The 19,555-nt window shown below is 58.1% G+C and overlaps 1 protein-coding gene across 6 annotated transcripts in view; it reads right to left on the minus strand.

Moving 5' to 3' along the window:
• The window catches only part of ZMIZ1 (zinc finger MIZ-type containing 1), a 185,759-nt gene that overhangs the window by 148,326 nt on the left and 17,878 nt on the right, over positions 1–19,555 (minus strand). For 2 of the 6 annotated variants that reach the window (XM_030862725.1, XM_030862723.1), the window contains exon 1: positions 14,460–14,555. The exons of the other annotated variants lie outside the window; for them this stretch is intronic. The gene's annotated coding sequence lies outside the window, so the exon portion shown is untranslated. Of the gene's footprint in view, positions 1–14,459; positions 14,556–19,555 lie in introns of those variants that run through there. 6 annotated transcript variants of the gene reach the window in all.

A 19,555-nucleotide genomic window follows, 5' to 3' on the forward strand; every position in this document is an offset into this window, starting at 1 on the left:
CTGGAGAGGCCTATCAGAGGGGAAAGCCCTCGCCCTCTCCACGAGCACCATCCGGGCCCCGAGGAACGACGTTCACCCAACCTGCCGCTCAGAGGTGCCCTGGCTCATGGCGCACGTGTGTGCCGAGACACCCAGCCTCTTGATGTCGGGCTTGCGCAGTGGGGCAAACTGAGACCAGACAGAAGTTGGCTGTGATTCGTGGCTCACTCCTGCTGGAGGAAGAGGGAGGGGGCTCCCTTCTTCCCAAGCCGTCAAATGAACAATTCCTCCTCTACTCAAGGGGGGAGGTACAGCGTGGACTAAGGGCACATAACGTGGCTCTAGATTCTGACACACAGAAGGTGTGTGTGGAGTGGCTCTGCTGTCCACTGAGCTGTGATGCTGGGCAAGAAACTTAGCCTCTCTGGGCCTCAGAGTCCTCATCTGTAAAATGGGGATAATGAGTCCCTCCTCTCACAGAGTTGTAAGGACTTAACGAGATTATGCCTGCACTGCACTTGCACAGGAAGTGCTTGGTAAATAGGGAGCGCCATTGTTCTCACTGGCTCAGCTTTGCTGCCAAGTGAAGCTTGGGGTCTTGCTGGGCAGGGAGGCACTGGATCTCTTACCAAAAAGATGGAGAAAGATCCCGAGAAGATGAGTCCTGGCTTCAGGCCCCTTCTGAGGCTGATTCAAGAGCCAGCACGGTGGGTCTGTTTCCCAGAGACAGGCTTCCTGAGGGTCACCGGCTCCCAGGAGGGGGCCCCCCGATCCCTCCCCACAGAACGGCCAAAGGCGTTGAGCATCCTCCAGGTGCATGCTCTGTGCCACCATGTCATCAGGCCCCATGGGTGGGCATAAGCCTCACCCTCCCCAGGGGCCAGGGTCTTGCCCAGAGGGGCACCTGGCTGGGGCTGGCCAAATCACCCACCTGGGCGCTTGCCACTCCCAATGCCGATGATTTAAACTGGATTTTCTGCCAGTGGCCCCTCTTACAGGCTTTGTCTCCTGCCCCGCCCACTCTGCTTAGGGTGGCAGGGCCCTGTGCTGCCCACCTCAACCTCATGCCTGTGATACCCTCGATCCCAAATGCCCTGCAGAGGCGCTTAGAAGAGTCCGTGGAGGTCCTCAGTCTAAGCCTGCCACCTTGCAGAGGAGGGGACATAAGTTCAGAGAGGGACAGGACGAGAAGCCAGGCCAGCTCTGGTTGGAGGTTAGACTGAGGAGCTGAGGACTCACGCACAAGCCCCCGTCCCTCCAGGGCTCAGTTTCCTGGTCCGGGCTAACACTGGCTGGAAGATTGGCTGAGCTGACATGACACCCATGGTTGGTGCAGGCCTGGGCAGCCCCGTCAGCTGTCCGCTCCACAGGGCAGCCTGGACTCCAGGCCCAGGGCAGGCGGGAAGGTCGAGGGGCTGAAGGGCACGGGCACTCCCGACAGCACATGCAAAATGCTAGTACCAAGTGTTCCTGACCATCCCTGTCCTGGGCCAGGGGCCAGCCCCCGGCGGTCACACTCCCCAAACAGGCATCCCTCTGGGATTCTGGTCACACGTGGGCCAGGCCAGTCTGAAGTGATGGCCAAGGCCCAGATTTACAGATGCCAGACAAAGGAGAGCGCTGTTCTCGCTTGCAGGAGGCAGCGGGTCAGAGCACGGGCACTAACGTCACCCAGGCCTAGATGAAGTCCTAGTTCTGTTGCTTGCAAGCCACGTGGCCTCAGCCAAGTCCCTGCCTCTCTCCCTGCCTCAGTTTACTCACGGTGCAATGGGGAGGGAGAAGGCTGCACTGGGGTAAGGGCGCCCAACCCCTGGCCTCGGAGGAGCCAGGCCACGGGAGCTCATGGTATTTGTAGGGACGCCAGCCCTCCCTGCAAGGGCAGCCCAGTCATGGTCTGCAGGGTCGCTGCTGGGAAGGCTGGGGAAGAAAAGGATTGCAGGGTGTGTTAATCATCAAACTGCATCTGCAGCCTGTCCTGAGACGCTCCACTGTGCAGCCGCCCAGGGAAGCTTGACTGGTCCCACCGGATCTTGCTAACACCGAGGGGGGCTCCAAGCCTGTTTTTGGCACATACCCTCCCTGACCTGGGCAAGGGCCTCCCGATCCCTTGAAGCCTCCATCTGCCATCTGTAAAGTGGTATTAGTGCCTACCTAACGTCCTGGGCTGCTGGGAGGACTCTAGGAGATGGAGGATGGGGCCAGGTCTGGCGATGGGCTCCGAGGAGGTTTCCTGTTCTGTTCACTGCCTACCAGGGCTGCTCCTGCCTTCCTGGGCAGCCCCAGGGCCCAGCCCTGTCTGAGCCATCACACACCCAGAGAGCATCCCAGGGTCCCTGCCAGGAGGCACTGAGGACTCCCAGGTGCTTCCCAGCTGAGGCCGTCAGGACCAGCCTACGATGTCCCTCCTCCTCCCGTGAGGCTGAGGTCTCTGTGTGTTCTTCAAGAAAGGGGCTCCCTCAGCCCAGCAACTTGGTGGGATTCCTGGGGGAGCCACCCCCCACCTGCCCATCAATCCTTGGGATTGACAGAAGCTGCCCTCTGGGACTGGACCCCTGGACAGGCCAAGGCCAGCCCCACAATGGTGTCTCCTTCCTGTCGTCCACAGCACCCAGCACAGGGCCTGCCCCCAGAATGTCTGAGCAGTGATGAATGGATGAATGAATGAGCAGTCATGGGAGGGGTGGTGTGAAAACAGATTTAGATCAGAGAACACAGCAGCTGACACGTGCACAGTGCTCACCACATCCATCCTAGGCCCGGCTCTAAGAGGCACTGGCTACGCTGGTTAACCCATTAGTCCCCATGGCGATTCTATAAAGCGGTAAGGTCGTCCCCATTTCACAGATGAGGAAACTGAGGCTCAGAGACATGAAGTCACTTGCCCATGGTGTTAGAAAGTGGCAGAGCTAGATCCAGTGCAGTCCCTGGGCTCCAGAATCCACACACTGGTCCACAGTGCTGCCTGGGGCGGGGGCCCTGGGGAGGGTGGGGAGAGCAGCCCGTCCAGGCCGGAGGTTCCCGCCCAGGCTCCAGGCCCTGCCCCAGGGATTTAAGTGGTCTGGGGTGCGCTATCTTTCAAAGCTGCCCTGGATCTCATGTACAGCAGGAGCTGAGAAACCCCGGGCAGCCCCACCCTCACTCTTCAATCGGAGAAATGGTGGCTCAGGCAGGGAGGGGACATGTCCAAGGTCACCCTGCATGTTGGGGGAGCCTGGGACCTGGAGTCCAGCTCCTCTGACTTCTCCATCGTGGGCTTGGAGCTCTTGGAAATAGCACTGTAGTCCCAGCAGAGCAGCCCACAGGCGCAGACGCGGGTGGGAGAGATGAGACAGACAGACGCAGGGAAGGCAGAACAGCAGGCAGCCAGATGACACACAGGCCCAGCAATGCCTGACTCACGGCCACCCATCCCGTGACTCCACCCACCGCCAGTGTCCCCACCCTGGCTCACGCTCCACAGCCCGCTGCAACCTCCAGAGTCCCCTCCCATTTAGGACCAGAAAGCCACAGAGGGAGGAAGGAGCGGCGGGGCCCCACCCAGAGCTGGGTGGGAAACCCAGACAACCCGAGTTGAGGGGACTCCGGGACACGCAGAGGAAGAGGCATAAGCGCTGCCTCTGCTCCTCTCTGCGGGGCCCACACCCCCAGCCTGTGCTGCCCAGCGCCCTGCGGACCACGCGCCCAGGAGGAGAGCTGGCGTTGACACCCACCAGGGCCAACTCTCTTCGCCATGTGACGCCCTCTGCATCGGGGCCGCACACCTGGAAGAGCGTGTTAGGTTCTTTTGCTCTCAGGTTCCTCTCCCCAAGGACGCGTTACTCCTCTGGCCAAGAACTTCAATGGCTCCCCAGTGTCTACGAGGTCAGCTCCAACTCTTCATCCTCATACTCGAGGCCCCAGCCTGACTCTGACCCGTAACGTCTGGGCTCCCACCCCAGCACCCTGCCCACATTAATCCTGCTGCCAGGAATGTCCCCGTCCCTGTGGCCTGACTCACTGGGAAGGAAATTCACACCCCCCCCGAGGAGCCACAGGGGTCAGACACTGTGTTCCCAGAACCTCAAGGACTCCTCACAGTTCCCTATGCCACTGGCTCTGAAAGGCCCATTTGACAGACGTGGAGGCTGAGGCTCAGAGCGGCAACGTGTCCAAGACCACTGGAGGCTGAGTTGTCACCACACAGCGCAGGGGCTTGGGTTGCTTGGACCTACGGTCTTCCCTGTTGCTAACAAGCTTTTAGCTGGTCCACAAGGTCAGGGTGACCCCGAGTCTGTTAGCTCACCCAATGCCATGGCGACTTGGGTCTGCTCACCTTGGCATCCTGACCCTCCCTTCATCCCCCTTTGGGAACAAGCTGCAACCCCTGATACTGGGCTGGGCTTAGGCTGGGGGTACCTGGTCGGGGGAGGGGGGTCAGAGAAGCTGTGCAGCACAGTGGCCAAGAGCATGGGCTCTGCAGTCAGCTGCCCGGTTCAGTCCCAGCGTAACCGCCCTGGGCAGGTCGATTCACCAGGCTGTGCCTCAGTTTCTTCCTCTGGAAATGGGGACAACAGGAGTAGTGACCTCAGAGATGCTGTCACAGTGAACGTGAATTCCTGTAGATAAAGAATCGGAGCAGCACCTCCACAGAGTGCTACAGAAGCGTCTGCAGCTCTTAGTATCGTTGCCCTGTTCCTCCCTGCACTTTACACTCAACATCACAACCAAAGGAAAACTGAAGTCCTCAGAGCACCTACCAGGGGGAGGAGGAGGGCTGGAGAGTGGCAGGAGAATCTGCCCCTCGGCACTGCAACCTCCCTGGCTTTCCGCCCACAGGCTGCCACCCTGGCCCATCTGCCTGAGCAGGGCAGAGCAGAGAGAGCTGGCATGTTCCACCTCTCAGATCCTGGGAGGAGGGAGGAGGGAGGAGGGAGGAGGGAGGAGGGAGGAGGGAGGAGGGAGGGCTCCTGCCCAGGCACAGATGCCCAGCTTGCCCCCGTGTCATCAGTGGGATGACCCAGAGAGGGGTGATGCCAGCATCACTACCCCCATCCCCCATGGCAACACTGGCAGCCACTCACGTCTCACTCCCTGCTTGGGGGCCATCACAGACACTGTTCCCCACTGGGCTGGATATAGAGATATCTGAGATGCATTGGGGGTGGGGGTGTATCTGGGGCAGTTAACCCCAAACCTGGTTGTCCTTATAGGGTATAGATTCATCCTACCTCTAAACCCTTTATCCCATGGGATGCTCCTAGCTGGGCAAAGCTTCTTCCTCTCCCCTTTCTACAGATGGGGCCCAGAGTGGGTGAGTGACTAGCCCACGTGCACCAGCAAGCTGGTGGTGGAACCCAGACAAAAACCCTGCTCTCCAGGCTCCCAAGCCTGGCCCCACTATGAGGTTTCCCTTCCAGGCCCCTAAAGGTGACGGATCATCTAGGAGAAGGTAAGTCACCAACATGTGCGGGTGAGGGACGGGCAGGGACCCAGAGCTTCCACCAACGGGATGCCCTGGGAGGGGGTTAGAACAGGTCAGAGGCAGGGCAGCCGCGAGCCTGAGGTCCAGCTTCCTTTCTCAAGAGGGCATGATTCCTGGCAGCAGCTCCCACGGGAAACAGTAGAAGCACCACCCGCGGGAAACACGGGGTGGGACAAAGGGGGTGCCGGGCAGGGTTTCCTGTTGGGTGGGTGACCTGTGTGCCTGTGGCCCTGGGACCAGGCCAGGGCTGGGTTTCGCCTCATCCCTGGCTCAGGCCCAGGCCACCCTGAGTCCCATCCTCCGGGCCTGCCCTGGCTTCCTGTCTCACTGGCCCCGCCCAGACCAGGAGAGAGCAGGGCCCTGTGGAGTCTTCCTCAGAAGCACCGAACTTTCCTGGGGCAGGAGTGCGCAGCTGCCCTGGCCTCTTCAGTGGCCTTTGGCCTCTGACCTCTAGACCTCCAGCTATTTGTTTCCTAGCAAGAGGCCTTGACAAAAAAGCACTACTGGGTTTTATTCCCAGAACTTCAGGCACAGCTGAGTAGAGGCTGTAGGAATCAGCCCTTCCCTGGGGATCAGATCACCGTCTTCCCCCACTTCGGGCAGAGTCACTTTCAAGGAGCCATGCTGAAGCGACCAGGACAAGGGGAGAAGCTGAGCAAGGATGGATCTCAGGCCTCAAAGGCAGAACTTCCCAGGGGTCAAAGACGAGGGACAGTGTGGTACCTCTGCAGAAGCTGTGGCATCCCAGCCGGGCAGGGTAGTCCCCACACCAGGGACAATGTGATGTCAAACCATGGGAGCAGCACCCAGAGTGAGACACCTTCAACCCCCACCCCAGTTTTGGATGCCTGGATCCTTAAAAGTGTCAGGTTCTGCGTGGGATGGGAACACGGTCCAGGGGCTGTGGGGACACCCATGGTCTCCAGGTGAACCCAACCCATTCCGTGTGCCTCACGAGCTGGGGACTCACCTGTCCACAGGTGAGGAGGTGGGGGGAAAGGAGAAGTTAGTGGCCTGGCCCAGTGAGGGGGAAGAGGTTTGAAGAAAGGCCCTCAGCCCAGGGCACAGGCTATGGGAGAAGCGTCTCAGGTCTCTCTCAAGGTTGCTCGGCAAACAGGCGACTCAGAAAGCAAACAGGCCAGAAAGTGCGGAGGGCCCACCGTGGACAAAGGCCTCTTGTAGCTCAGTGCTGGGGAGGAGCGCGAACAGGAGGTGGTCTGGGCTGACTGGGGCTGGGCCTTGCCTGAGATCACCCTGGGAACAGGAATGGAGCTGGGATCCAGGTCTCCTGCTTGCTCCGTGGGCAGCCCAAGGGCCTCCCCAGGGGCTGTGCTGGGAAGGTGGGACCCCCGCTCACCCGGGCAGGGGCTGACTGGCTTCATCTCGGCTGCCCAACGCAGGACACTGATGACATGTCCACACTAGTCCAATCAAACAGGCCCTGATGGGGCTGTCTGCGGGCCCAGCCGGATGCTCTTCCTGGAAGCAGTGAAGCTCGGGAGGGACCAGGTTAAGGAGGCTAAAGCCTCAGGTCTGTGGGCCTGAGGTGGGCAGCGTAGAAGACAAGCCAGACTACAGCCTGGTGGGCGGCCAGGGCACCAGTTACCAGGGAGAGTTACTGAGACAGCCATGGGGCAGTAGTGAGCCTCCTGACCCCGGGGGCATACAAGCTGAGGCTGGAGATACACAGGCTTTAGAACCACCCCTGGCCAGAACCCACATTCAGCCATGGGTGGCAGGATGGCTGGCCTGTGCCACCAGCTCAACCAGTGGCCACCCCACCTCCATTCCTTTTCTGGATTGGAGTTTTCCAGCTGTATCAGAATGGCCTTGAGCTCATTAGCTCATGGGACCCTTACAGGTTGAACACCCCCAAATCCTATCACAACAGAGACAAGGGCCAACAATGCTCTGTGTGGGCCTGATGGCAGCTCTCTGTGCCCCTCATCCCGGGCACCTAGTAGAATTGGCCTCAGTCCATCCGGGGAAAGTATGCCTAAGCTTCCCCAGAACCTAGGGCAGCCTGTGGAGTCAGCCACACCCTGATCCCCACCCAATGGCTGCCTCTGCCCGGGCCTCCGCCCACCCTGAGATGTCGCTGATGCCAGCTTGGCAGTGAGCATCTCCACGGCCAGGGATGTGCTTTGTATTGAGCACAGGCCTGGCACAGACTTGGTTGCCAGGAAATGTCTGTCAAAGGAAGGAGGGACAGAAGCAGCAGGGAGGAAGGGGGACAAACAGACACTTGAACCCAGGTGGGCTCTCAACAGCACTGCCCCCAAGGCCACCATAGCCCTCCTCCTCCTCCAGGACCTGGGGGACTGTGCCCTCTATAGGTAAGACACAGCGCTCAGGTCAGGTAAACATGGAGGAAGGCCGAGGGAGGCCCTACTCAGGGCATTCCCTTGGGCTCTGCTGCCTGGGTGGGCTCGGAGAAGGCCCTCAGATGTCCGGGCTCAGGGTCTCTGCACTCTGCCCACATCTGTTCTGGAAGCCTGGCTCTGACTCCAGCCTCTCTGGAGGACAGGGACCCTTGCCCCAGCTGCTTGGTCCACGAGGGACTCAGTGATGTCTCTCAGCTCCCCTGAGGTCCCCTGCCCAACGCTGAGGTTTCATCCTCTTGGAGTGGCAGTGTGGTGGGACATGGCTGCCTCATGACACGAGCACAGGGTCTTTGCTATGAAAGGTGATCCTGTCCATCCAACAGGAGGAAAATATGTCACAGGTATGGAGGTCCAGAGAGGTTCTGGAAGACCTGGGGTGCGGACAACCCTACCCCCTTGCCTAGCCCAGGTCCCGGCACACAGTAGGTGCTGAATACCTATCTGCTGAATTAACCAGTGGCTTGCTGGATGCATGACAATGGGCTGACCTGGGCTCTCCTGCTGAGGGGCCAGGACTCAGCAACACGCTCTAGGGGACATCACAGGGGCTGCTGCATCCACATGTGTCCCTCTTTGGCCTTTTTGAGCTGCTCCTGGACAGAGGATGCCCCCCCCCCCAACCCTGTTTCAGGGCTGGGCGTGTTCTCTGTAGTCAGCAAGCCCAGTATCTTTTCTTGACAGATGGAGGTAGGGGAGGTCCAGGGAGGGTAAGGGGTCAGAAGCAGTGGCCATTTCCCAGGCCAGGCCTCTCCACACCAAATCCAGAAGCCCGAAAACTCCAGGACCTGGCTCAGGGCTGCCCTCTGTCCACCACCCCTACCAGTGCGGCCTCCTCCCCTGACTCCCTGTCTCAGCCTCCTGGCTGCAGCTGGCCTGAACTGCTTACTTAGACAAACAGGGAAGGCAGCCACGTGACTGGTTAAGGTTTCCTGGACCAGGGAGACACACATACACACACACAAACACAGCCACTTGCGGCAGGTCAGGTGATCACGCAGCCCAGCAGGCCGGGACTGGGCCAGCTCAGGTTTCCCTGTGTCTGAAGGACAAGGGACCGGGTCTGCCTTTCTTCACCCAGAAGAATGCCTTCTCCAAACGCTTGTTTTCTGCTTCCTGGACGTGTCAGGGACGTGCCGGATGGGAATAGAGCAGGGGGGGCAGGAGGGGAGAGAAGGAGGGGAGGAAGAGCGCCCAGCCCTCGGCCTTGTCTGGTGTTTTCCTTCCGCCCTCCCCACCCAGAGGGCAGATGCCTGCTGGGAAACTGTGGCCGCCCAGCTGCTGACGGCAGGGAGAATCCCAAAGCCCAGCGTTGGATGTAGGGCAGGAGGGGAGTCGGAGCTCAGAGGGGAGTCTCCAAGTGAGTCAGTGACAGGTCTGTCGGGGCCTGGTACCCGGAGCAGCAGTTTTGAAGCCAGAGTCCATGGTCTTGCCTGGGGGGCATCCAGGGTGGGAGAAAGGGTGGGGGGAAGGGGGTGTCTAGTCCAACTTGGTGGGAGCAGCTCTGCCTTTACTCTCTCATTTGGGAAAGGTCTGGGGGCCAGGGTCTCGAGGGCTCTTCCAGCTTTGGGGGTCTGTGCCTCAGATGCTCCCTGAGAACAGCAGGCCTGTTCATGTTCACAGCCCCGAGAACAGCCCTCTAAGGGAGAAGGAGGCCACATCTCTTGACAGGCAGGGCTGACACCTTGCTCCAGGGGGACGGCCACCAGCTCTGTGGGGGTCTGCGGCTGGCTCCCACCCTGCCCTGGCCTCAGGCCTGACCTCCATCACCCCAGTGGCACAGACACCCACTGCAGAGGCACCTCAGGAAGCCCACAGAGAAATAAGGGGCGTGGCCGAGAGTTCTCCAATGAAAGCCAATTCCGACCAGGCCTGCTCGCAAGCTAAGCCCTCCTTCATATATTATCTTACTGAATCCTCACAACCCTACAAGTTAGGTAACGTTGTCACCCCACTTTACAGATGAGGGATTGGCAACCTGAAGGTCACACCGTTCATAAGGGGCAGATCAGGAGCTGCACACAGATCCAGCACCCTTGCTCTTAACCACTTCCCACCATACCAGGGCCAGGCCCCCAGCACCGAGCAGGAGAGAAGGAGTGATGGAGAAATGGAAAGAGAAGGAAGATGGGGGAGGTGACAAGGGGAAAGAGGGTGGGAGGGAGGAGGGGAAGCAGAGAGAGGGAGACAGAGCCAGACAGAGCAGAGGGAGACAGGAAAGGGAGAAGGAACGGCTGCAAGAGGAAGAAGGGAAGGAAGGAGAGGAGGTGGGAAAGATTCACAGGGAAGGGGCAGGGGACGAAGGAAGCAGGAGCAAAGGAGGAAAGACAGACGGGGGTCAGGGAGGGAGTGGACCTTGGAAAACCAAGAGACAGAGGGAAAGCAAACCTGCCCGCCCGAACATTAAATACCTAACAGGAGATGACAAATCAAATGGGAATTACCGCGGTAAAAACATAATTAGAAACTTGATTGAAGTTAAACAGAATTTACATAACACTGCAAATTAACTTTACAGGAAACTATTCACTGGGAAGGCAATGAAAAGGCATTTCATTAGTAATCTATATTTAAACAATGGGCACAATGGAGCTTTCTGAGGAGGAACTCGGTGCCTTCAGCCAGAGAGAGTGCCAAAGGCGGCAGGAAAACAGAAGGGCAGTGGATGCTCCGAGAGGAAGTGGGTGGGGCCCAGGATGGGATCCCTGGGCCTGCGCATGGGGTGTGGAGCTGGGTGGACACAGTGGGCCAGATCAGATTCTGGAATAGGTTCTGCCCTTGGCTTGCTGTGTGCTCCTGGGCAAGCGTCTTACATTCTCTGGGCCTCTGTTTCCTCATCTATAAAATGGGGATGTTGAACAGGTGGTTTATATGAAGGTGCATGCAAGTCTGGATATTCTAGGAGAGGCTGGGAGACGGCAGAAGGCAGCGCTGAGCGCGGGCTCGGGGTTCAGATGGACCCGGTTCAAAGCTCCACCCTGCCACTTATTAGCTGTGGCATCACGCAAGCTTCTTCCTCTCGGGCCCTGGTTTACCCATCTGTTCAATGGAGACAAGTCCACTCCTGCTAGACGTCACCCAGGCAGTGGAAGGATTTAGGGAGAGATTGGGTGGGGGCAGGCTTAAAGGAAAGTGAGTCTACAGGCACAGGATTACTTGGCCCGTCCGCCTGGCACACTAATTAGATTACCCACAGCCTCCTGCCGCCGGCCTGCCACAGAGCCGTGCACAATCAGAACAGCTCCCCATGGCTCCCCCAGTCCCCGTTCCGGAGTCAGAGGCACACCTCCCGGAGGGATTCTGGGGGTCACCAGGTCCCTGCCTGGCTCCATCCTACACTCAGTACGGAGAAGTCTCCTGGGCCTTTGCCACATCCCAGGCACATCGGGCTGTGTTCGCTGGGGCAGAGGGGCTGGCCTGTGCCCCTGCAGCCTGCTGGCCGGCCACATGCTCTCCCCTCACCTCCCATCCCGCCTCATAGCCCGGTTGAACCCCTGCCCAGCCTCCGGGCAGCAGCTGCTCTCTGCAGCCTTCCCTGACCGAGCCGTGGCCATTCTCTCCACCGAGAGCTGAGTACTGAGTGCGAAACACCACAGGCGCACAAAAGGCTGACCCTTCCCCACCCAAACACGTGCGCGTTTGCCCACTAGTGGTAGTGAGTTCCTCTGCTCTGACTGAGTGTGAGCGGGCAGCTCTGACACACTCATAGTCCAGGAAGTTTCGACAGTTTCTTTTAAGATAAAGGATCCAGGTAGTGCTTAGAGATTCAATAGGAAGCTGTTGGGTGCCCTTCCCCTGCCGACAGCTCCTGAGCTGCTGCCTTGAGCCCTGTGTTTTCAGACAAGTGCTCTGGGCAAGGGGGAGGTCTCAGGGGCCCAAGAGCCCCAGAGGGACGGTGGGAGGTCAGGAGAGGTAGGCGAAGCTTCTTAAAAGAAAGTGCAAAGTGCGCAGACATCAGCTGAGACCAGGGAGTGCCAACCAGTGTGACAAGGAAGGTCCCCAGACATGGGGTCATTTATTATACAGCCCTGCCAGACACCCATGGGCCCTGGCCTCTGTGTGGCCAGGTGTACAGAGGGGAGCTTCTCTGGTCCCTTCTCCCTCTCCACCACCCCTCTCCAAATATGGCTCTGTTATTAAGGCCCCTGAGCCTCTGTTACGCTGCTCCCTCTACCGGGAGTGTCCTTTCCCCGATTTGCCAGCAAAATCCTCCTGGTTCACGAAGAGCCTGTTCCCTCAGCTATCCTCCTCCCTCCCTGGCGGCACCTTCTCCATCCCCTTTACCGCCTCCACCCCATCTTCCCTCCCTCTAAGGGCTGGATGCCCCGTGACTCAGACGCAGGCTTCTGAAGCGCTCTCTCTGCACTCACTCCCAAGATGACCTCATCAGCCTTGTGGCTTGCGACACCATCTATCCACAACAGCTCCCACATTTATATCTCCAGTCGGGACCCCTCTCTGACTCGCAGACTCATATATCCAATTGCCTTCTCAACCTTTCCACTTGGATGTCTCAAATGCACCTCAAACCTAACGTGTCTAAAACACAGCTCCTTGGCTGCCTTCAGCCCTCCCTCCCGGCGGAGAAAAACAGCTACCTCTGTTCTCCCGGTGGCTCCTGTCCCAAACCCAAGAGCCTTCCTGGACTGTCCCCCCTTCCCTCATCCTCCACGTCTGATCCATCCACAAGCCTGTCTGCAAGGTCTCTGAAATACCGTCAAGACTTCGATACTTTCCACTGCTTTCCCGCAACCCTAGTCCAAGCCACCACTACCTTCTACCTGGATGTGGGCAACAGCTTCTCAGCCATCTCCCTGCTCTCCTCTTGTCCGACTACGTGAGCGGGTCCCCCAGGATCTCTGATTTCCCCGCCTACCTCCACTTCCCTCCAGCCACATGCATCCCTGCTACTTCCATGAATGTGCCAAGTGCACCCCGGTTCACTCCCTCCTTGTATTCATGTCTCTGTTCAAATGTCACCTTGTCAGAGGTCTTCCTTGACCATCCTTTGTCAGAGAACACTTTACTCATGCTGTAGTCTCTGTTTCTTTTTTTTTTTTCTTGGCTGTGCCGCGCGGCTTACAGGATCTTAGTTCCCTAACCAGGGACTGCACCTGGGCCCTCCGCAGTGAAAGCACAGCATCCTAACCATTAGACAGCCAGGGAAGTCCCTGTAGTCTCTGTTTCTTTAGTGCCTAATTTCCCTTCTTAAAACTTAGCATCATCTGACACGATATATCACATTTTAGGCATTCATTATCCATGTCTCCTCATGAGAATGTAAGCGCCACAGGAAAGGGAGTTTTGTCAGTTTTATTCCCTGAGGTGTCTCCAAAACATCAAGCGGTTCCCAGCAGGGAGACTTTCTCAATAAACAATTAGGGCATGAATAAATGAACAACGCCACCTCCTCTGGGAAGCACTCCCTGAATGCCTGCCTGCATTACCAGCACGTGGCCCCTCCTCCCTTCCTCATGCAGTCTCAGACACTACAGGGGCCTTGAGCACTGACCTTATGGAATTGAGCCTGGCTCTGAGATCACGTATCAACCTCCATCGCAGAATGCACCATCTCCAGGGCAGGGCTGGACCTGATTCATCTTCAAAACCCAGCCTTTAGTGCAGGGCTGGCCTGGTATAAGAGCCAGTGTGTGTTGGATGTGTGAATTCACGAGTAAATGGACGGTTGGAAGAATGGGCAGACAAATAGATATAGACAAACGAATAAACGGATGGATGGATGAGTGAATGGAAGGATGGCTGGGTGGGAGGATGATGGATGGATGGATGGATGGACGGATGGGAGGATGGTTGGACAGGAGGGGGGCTGGGTGGGAGGATGTACAAATGAATAGATGAGTGGACGGATGATGGGTGGATGGATGGATGGATGGGTCCCACCATGGGCACACAATAAAGACTGGTGGTTTACTGGGCTCAGACTTCCCTGGCCAGACCAGTGTAGTGCAGTAAAAGCAGAGGCTGACAGAGCGAATAGGATAAAGCTGAGCTGCTACGGTGTGGCCAGAGCTTGCTGTGTGAACCCCCGCAGGCCCGTTAACTTCCCTGTGCCTTGGTCTCCCGGTCTGAAAAGGTAGATGATAATTCTTGCCTAGAGCTGCCAGGGAGATCACTCTGGAGTTTCCAATCCTACCACCAAGGAGACCGCAGCCACAGCTCCAGTGAGACACATCTCCAGCCAGGGCTGCCTTGGAAAATCCTCCCTTCTCAAACCCTGTCTGGCCCTGCAGACCCTGTGGCCTTAATGCTATACCCCCAAGGGCTAGGACCCTTGGCTATGCCCCCAGAGTTCAAACCGAGCTAGGCTGCAAAGATGGCTTAACTCCAGATAACAAGGAGGCCCAAGTGATTCACAGAATCCTCGAGAATTGGAGTCAATGGAGGACCCATTTTAGAGATGGACAAACTGAAGCCCAGAAGCACTTTGTGCTGGACACACACAAGGCATTACAGAGAAGCCCTGAAGCCCAGGGCAAGAAGGGCTGGGCGAAAAGGCTGATAACCCTCGGCTGTGGCCCTGCGCCATCACTACCGGCTGCCCCAGCTTGTGCCGGCCAGGTTTCAGGTGAAGGGGGCAGTGCAGCCCAGGCATCAGGGCGTCGGGGGTCTGGGGTTACCTTTCTAGGTCTGGCAGCTGAGTGAGGGACGGCGGCTCTAATCCTCACACCCCTCGCAGCATTGGTCTGATGCCAACGGGCCTCCTCCTCCTCGTCCTGGGTACGCAGGGAGAGAGACAGGACACGTGTGAGTGGCCAGGGGCACAGGCGGCAGCCCACTCCCTCCCACCTCTGCCACCACCGGCGGGCTAATCCTGGAGGCCTCTTGGGCCACTTAAGCACGCCCCGGGACGCCTGATTGATCGGAGCCGCTGTCTTCCCCGCCCTGCCGTGCTCCACTGGGCAAGCCAACTCCTCCTGGTGGCGTTCTTAAAAAAATGTGCAATCTATGTAAGTTTTATTTTTCTGGGGCTCGGGGGGCCTTTGTGCTGTTGTCTTTTTCTTCCTGGTGAGAAAGGTAGAAAGCCAGGGCCTTCCTGTGCGGCCCCAGGCACGGTGACAGGGAGAAGCTGTCGGGGGTATTTTTAGCCGGGCTTCTAAGCCCTCGGTGTTCTCTCTGCACCATGCCTGGCTTCGGGGAATTATCTCACACGGCCGGCCGGTTGGCAGCCACTTCCAAAGCCACTCTTTGACCCCTGCCTGGATTCTTTCCTCATTAGGAATCGTTCACCAGATCTCTGACGAGCACCTGGCGTCATTTTACGTGTGTACACCTCCTCGGAAACCCAGCTCACGGCCCGCTCATCCCCTCCTGCCTGTGGGGCTGGACGGTTCGCTAAGACTGAGGCCCCGGGGCTTCCCTGGTGGCACAGTGGTTGAGAATCCGCCTGCCAATGCAGGGGACACGGGTTCGAGCGCTGGTCTGGGAAGTTCCCACATGCTGCGGAGCAACTAGGCCCGCGAGCCACAACTACTGAGCCTGGCTGCTGCAACTACTGAAGCCGGCACGCCTAGAGCCCGTGCTCTGCAACAAGAGAAGCCACTGCAATGAGAAGCCCGCGCACCGCAACAAAGAGTAGCCCCCACTCGATGCAACCAGAGAAAACCCACGCGCAGCAGCAAAGACCCAACGCAGCCAAAAATAAATAAATAAATAAATTAATTAATTAAAAAAAAAAAAGACTGAGGCCCAGAGTCCTGGAGGAGGCCCAAGAGAGTTTAAAGCAGAAAAGAGCCCCAGTGTCCCCCAAACTTCAGGCCTTCTCCTACATCCTTCATGACCCTGGGTCCAAGCTGAGTCCTGTCCATACGATGACTTAATTAATACTTGCCTCTACTTCAATGCACTTTTTTTTAGCTCTAATGAATCTGGCCTTGTCCAAAGGGAACATATCTGTGAAATCATGGGTTTGATATGCTAGTTATGTATTTCTAATATACCTTAATAAATATACAACTAATGAAACAAACATCTATGTTCTTTCGGGTACTAATTCTAGAATCGTGTCACAGGTTACCAGAGTTATGTGGGCCAAGCTCTGGCAAAGTCACTATCATTTATCATCCCTCTCCTTGCACGGAAGGAGAAAGAGGCGTGGGGGAGGGGTGGTTGGCCAGAGGAGTCCAAGAATAGGTTAGCAAGTAAGGCCAAGGGAGGTAAGGGGGTCAAAAACATGGTATGCTGGAAGCTCTTCCTACTGTCCTTCCCAGCACTGGGCGAGACCATTCCTTTCCCCAAATGTGAATTTTGCTGTGAGAATCTAGGTGGACGGGCACAAGGCCTTGTGAGGTATTTGGTCTCAGGATGGGATATTCCAACGGAGGGCTACAAGCTGTGCAGAGCCCCAGAGTCCCAGCATCCTCTGCTCCTCTTCCCAGCAACTTCTGAGGCCTCTGGTTCACCTTCGCCCCCTTCCACCAGGCTCCCCCAGGCTGGCGTTGGTCAGCAGGGGCTAGAAGCTTAATCCCTTCTCCAGTTAAGATTTGGAAGCACACCCTGGTGGCGCAGTGGTTGAGAGTCCGCCTGCCGATGCAGGGGACATGGGTTTGTGTCCCGGTCCGGGAAGTTCCCACCTGCCGCGGAGCGGCTGGGCCCGTGAGTCATGGCCGCTGAGCCTGCGCGTCCAGAGCCTGTGCTCCACAACGGGAGAGGCCACAACAGTGAGAGGCCCGCGTACAGCAAAAAAAAAATTAAAAAAGATTTGGAAGCACAGAACACACCCCTGAGCCCCGAAGCCTGAGCTCTCGCTCCTCGGCTCCCGTGGGCTCTTGGGTGGCCTCTGGCACTCTCTGGGCCTGGGCCTCCCCATGTGTGCCTTGAGGGGTAGACCCTGGTGATCCTGGAGGCCCTGCCTCACAGCTCAGGGGCTTCACTGAGCTTCTCCATTTTCTCCAGCTTGGGGACCCCTGGCTGGGCCCCAGTCCCATGCCCCAGCTGCCCGCCCCTCCCGCCCAGAACAGGATGTGGGTGTCAGGAGGTGAAGGAGAGTGTAGGGTCGGGGTGGGGAGTGGCCTCAGGACTCGACTTCCTGCAGCCTGATCACTTTACCACAGTCAGTTGGGCCCAGGACCGCACAGCTGTGAGTTATAAATGTCCCTGTCAGAGCCCGGGCTGGGAGGCCCTGCTGCGGGTAGAGGCGCCAGGGCCCACGGCGCCCACTCCTCTGGGGGCGTCCCCAGGCGAGGGCCCATCCTCCAGAAGGCCCTCCCCAGGCGTCCAGCCCTCATGACCTCTGGGCTCTCTCGACCTCTCTCTGAGATGCCTGATGCGACAGGGTCTAATACCACCTCCCCTGCCCAGTCTTCACCCCTCCAGGTGCAAATCTTGTGGTTCCAGCTACCTCAAGAGCTCTCAGAGGGCAGGGGCCATCCCAGGTCTCCACCTACCTGACACTAAACCTGGGGCTTGGCACAAAGCCAGCCCCCCCCCACCCCCGGCCACAGCCTCCAGGGCAACTGTTCCAACTCAGCAGCCTGCTTCCCACGGCCCCAACCGCCCCTTGCGCCTGCCCGCCCAGCGTGGGGGGAGGGAGGAGGTAGGGGATAGGGCTCCAGCCTGCAGTGCAGGGGCCGTCGGGCCCTGGGCACAGGCGTCTGTGCGCTGAACATCCAGGGTCTCTTTCAGGAGAGGGTCCCATTCTCCCTGCCTGCCCTCCTTGGGGCTCCCTTGACCTGGAGTGCGGGGTGTAGACCACAGTCTGGGGTGCATACACAGCTGGCCACAGGGTAAGAAGTCAGGTCCCTCCAGCCGCAAGGCCGCATCCATCCTGCTGGGGGGCCACAAGGTGGGCAGCACAGGGCCAGGCCCCAGAAATATAATCAAGGTAATGGGAATGAGCAGGGGACGGTCCAGGTTTGCAGGACCCGAAGCTCATACTATTCTGGAGGTCTCTTTAGAGATACATATACAATTACAAATGCTTTTTCTTTTTAGCTGCACCGCGCGGCTTGTGGGATCTTAGTTCCGCGACCAGGGACTGAACCCGGGCCCTGGCAGTGAAAGTGGGAGTCCTAACCACTGGACCGCCAGGGAATTCCCTACAAATACATATTCAGAATGAGAAAAGAAAGAGCAAATTCCTAGAGCCTTAGGAAGCCAGGCCCCTTTAAACAATTTACCAGAAATGCTTACACAGAAATGCCCCTGATGGCAATCTGCCACCCTTCCCCAGCTAGAACCCTCCCCAGCTGCCGGCACAACGTCCACCTTCACCCAGGCGGTGCAGGGGCGGAGCCCGGGGGCTGAAGCTGCGTGAGCTTCCCATTAAGTCCACCTCTAAACAATAATAGTGCTGAAACGGATCATAGTAATGGCCAACATTAATGGGCCTTTATCTGGTACTAAGTCCTTTATGAGTTAACTCATTTAATCTCAACACAACCTATGAGATAGGTACTACACCATTTTAACAGATGAGGACACAGATACAGAAAGGTTAAGAAAGCAGCCCAAGGTCACACAGCTAGGATATGAACCCAGATAACCTGGCCTTGGGGCTCTTATGAGCCCTCAACCACTCCTCTTTGCTACTGCTCTGGAGGACCCAGGAGTTTCCCCTCCCTCACAGGCTCCGACAGCAGCAGCAACCAAAAGGCCGAAAGTTAAGCCCCCTTCTGATAAAACCGTTCATTCATTCCACGCCAGTGCTTACACCCAGCACCAAGATCTTGGCTGTAAACAGGGGCCTCCTGCTGGCCTCACTCGGCCCAGGGCACCCTGGGGTCCTCTCTGTGGGCAGAAGTGGGCACCCAACTTGACCTTCTAGGGCCAGGGGTTAGGGAGTGCCTGAGAAATGGGTCGGCCTGTCCCCAGAGAGACCCCAGCAGGGGTGGGAGGGGCAGGGTCTGTTGGAGATCACACAGCAAGCTGTCCCACCACTTCCTCATTTACAGACGAGAAAAAGGTGCCTTGGAGAGGAGTGACTTTCCGCGGGTCACCCAGCAAGTGGGGACCCCACGTGACGTTAGGGCTAGGCTCTGGAGGGGCAGGGCAGGTGGCCTGCAGCCTAGGGTGGCCGAGGCCCGGCGCTGGTGGGACAAGCTGGCCAGGCGGCAGTGGCGGGAGGAGGCCCCCTGCCTTTTGGCCTCCTGAGAGCAGCGCCTTTGTTCTCTCTTTGTTTTCCATCTGCCCGCGCCCCTGTGGCCTTCCAGGCTTCCCCTGATTGTGCACATGGCGATAAAAGGGCAGATGAGCGGGAGATCTCTGGCAGCAGCAGGTCACCTCGCGCAGACACCGTGGCGGCAGGTGGGAGGCCGAGGGCGGGGGGGCCCGGGCCAGGAATCGGGCTCACCACCAGCTACACCGAGCGCTCCTCTGAGGGGTTCTGCATGTGGCTCTCAGAATCCCTTGAGCAACCCTGGGAGAAAAGTACAGCCCAGTCTACAGAGGAGGGGCCTAATGCTCCAGAGAGCGGCAGCCAAGACCGGAACCCTGGCCTTGGGGATTTCCAGCGGGCCGTGCTGACCCTGGCCCTGACCTGTCTCCAAGCCCAGATGACACCTGGTCTAGTGGAAGCCGTTCTCCCTTTACGTCTATAACTGGCTATTTTCAGACTGTCCAGGAAGAGAGAGTGGAGTAGTCAGAGAGAGAGTGATGAGACTGGGTCTCACCCACCAACGCCTGGGGAGGCGGGCTGGCCAGGGAGCCCAAGAAGTCACCCACACCTGGTCAGGCGGTATGACAGGGAGCAGGGTCTGACTTCCTGGCCTCCCTGCAA

The sequence above is a fragment of the Globicephala melas genome, chromosome 16 (assembly GCF_963455315.2).
Source record: "Globicephala melas chromosome 16, mGloMel1.2, whole genome shotgun sequence".
NCBI lineage: Eukaryota > Metazoa > Chordata > Mammalia > Artiodactyla > Delphinidae > Globicephala > Globicephala melas.